Genomic DNA, 2,683 nt, shown 5'->3' on the forward strand with positions numbered 1-2,683 from the left:
GCCTCATTAAGTGGCTACACATTTGAGCCTCACGTTCTCCGTCATTTTTGGAAATATATTTTAGTTAGGGTTCGTCTGGTTTAAGAACAAGTTATGCTAGTGGCGATGAGTACAATTGACTGGATTGAAAGAGTATATGATGATTTTGTAAATCTTTCATTCCCTTATGAGCTTACTAATGGAGCATTTGAGATTATCTGGTGGTTTTTGTAGCCATGGCATCGTTCAACTCTCTTTTTTCCTGAGCTTAAAGTTCTGAGCTTCAATTTACGGATTGGACAAAAGCAGACATGTAAAAGCAGTGTTATCAAAGGCGAGCTTAAGCCACGAAGCAAGGCTCAAATCGTGTTGAGCTCTTCGCCTCACTTTATGTGTGCTTCGGTGTCGTTATTAAGTTTCTAAGGCATACTTTTCCTTGCCAATGAGTTTCTCTTGAAGAGGTTACACTAAACAATTGATATTTCACTTTATCATAGTTGTTTTTTAATTTCTTTGTTCATATTTTGACATTCATTTTTATAATTATTAGTCTTGGACTAAACATACATATTCATGTAAAGATATGACACCTGGGCCTAACTCAACCTCAAAAACTAGCTCATGAGGGAAGGATTGCCCAAATCTATATAAGCAAACCACCAGTCCATTTCCCAACCAATTTGAGATTTTTACCCGCTCTAACACCCTTCACGCCCAGGGCCCAATTGACGCGTGGACCAGGAGCCCAAACGGGGATGGACCTAGCTCTAATACCATCTAAAGATATAACACCTGGGTCTAACTCAACCTCAAAAGCTAGCTCATGAGGGGAGAGTTGCCCATGTCCATGTAATCAAACAACCGGTCCAATCCCAACCAATGTGGGACTTTTACCTACTCTAACAATTTATATTTTTTCTCCCTTTGCGCCTTTTTTCATTGAAGCCCACACTTTTATTTGCTTTGCACTTTAGGCTCCAACAGACCTTAAGAGCTTTTTGGCGCTTTTGATAGAACTGTGTAAAAGTTTCACGGGCCTATTTGGTGGTGATGGTGAGCATAGTGGGGTTTATCGTAGACGATCTTTCTACCCATGTGGGTTGGAGTAAGGTCTGCGTACACCCACCCTCCGCAGACCCCAATTACCTTGGGATGTTGTAGCGTAGTTGTTTATGTTTGGATAATAGGAGGATTTTAACCCGCGATCCCAAATCTATTGATCTATTCGGTGAAATTCTCTCTATAAACAAAAGTGGCCAGCTCACACTATTCTACAAAAAATATTTAGGTATAACCCAATCTGAAAGATCATATACGTACAAGATGTGTTTTGAGGCTTCAGTGTATTATATGATTTACGGGGTCTTTTCCGTTAAGGTCTCTAAATAGCCTTTGGGGTTACGAACAAAGCAAAAGCTCAGAAGGGAAAGAATGAGGCTGCAGGGAGTTTAGGATTTCAGTTGAAAGGGTGGTTACCTCGTCTGCTTTAACCAATGACTTCTCCCATTACTGTAATAATCCTAACAGACCTTTTGTCAATCTTACTGAGGGAGTACTATTAAAGGTTTCATACCCTTTCATGCTATGCATGCTAATACCATCCATGTTTTTTCCTCTTCCTCTCTATTTGAGGTAGATAGATAGATAGATAGAGAGAGAGAGAGAGAGAGAAAACTGGTAACAATGTGACCTGGAGTTCATAGGTTAAAGCCTCGGAAATAGCCTCTGGCAGAAATGAAAGGTAAGACTGTGAACAATAGACCCTTGCGGTCGGGCCCTTTCTCGGATCCTGCGCATAGCGGTAGCTTTAGTGCGCCGGGCTGTCCTTTTTTTCGCTCTCTATCTCAAATGCTTTTGCCAGACCATTGAATGTGGATTGTTGGCAGTGGAAGTGGTGAGTATAATCAATGGCTTGAAAGAGGCGAAGATGATCTGGTAAATCTCTTATACCTTATGAGCTCCTTATGAGCTTATCAATCGGAAATTTGAGATTGTATGACCCATATCTTGGCAGGGTTATGCTCCCAGATTTTCTGCTTGTTCTTGCAGCCACGGGGTTGCCGGACTCTCTATTTGCTCAAGCTTAACACAGTTCTGAGCCTTTATGCCAGTCTAGGGAACTTTTTATATTTAGGGTTCGTTTGGTTGGAGACTAATTATGCATATGGTGGTGAGCATAATTGACAGTTTGAAGGAGGCAATGATGATTTTGTATATCTTTTATACCTTTATGAGCTTATCAATCAGATCTTTCTGATTATCCGGCCCGCATCTTGGTGGGGCAAGCCCCAGAGTTTGTTGATCAGGAAATACTTTCTTTTATAGAAGGGCCCAACTGGGTTCGAACCGGTGACCTCTTGATCTACAGTCAAACACTCTACCACTGAGCTATGGACAATTTTTCTCTTTTGCTCGAGCTTTACACATAACTTCCTTTCTGCCATGGCCTCACCGGACTGCTTTGGGATGCATTACTTGTGCCAAAAGTCTATGGGAAACAACCTCTCTATCTCTACGTGGTAGGGTAAGGTTTGCACACGATCTACCCTCACCAAACCCACTTGTGGGATTACACTGGGTATGTTGTACTTTCTCTCTGTTATTTGGAAGCTACCGATTCAGCAAAGCCTTGGCTCAAACCCTGTGTTTGTTTTAAGAACTTCGGTTCATATTTATAATATTCTGTCTACAGCGCAATAAACAA

General features: G+C 41.4%; 1 non-coding gene across 1 annotated transcript; it reads right to left on the reverse strand.

Moving 5' to 3' along the window:
• Positions 1 to 2,297: 2,297 nt before the first annotated feature.
• TRNAY-GUA lies at positions 2,298 to 2,377 on the reverse strand. Its single transcript has one exon. It is a non-coding gene; the product is annotated as a tRNA-Tyr (tRNA).
• Between the last annotated feature and the right edge of the window lie 306 nt (positions 2,378 to 2,683).

This window comes from Capsicum annuum, unplaced genomic scaffold, assembly GCF_002878395.1.
Source record: "Capsicum annuum cultivar UCD-10X-F1 unplaced genomic scaffold, UCD10Xv1.1 ctg52139, whole genome shotgun sequence".
In the NCBI taxonomy this organism is placed as follows: domain Eukaryota; kingdom Viridiplantae; phylum Streptophyta; class Magnoliopsida; order Solanales; family Solanaceae; genus Capsicum; species Capsicum annuum.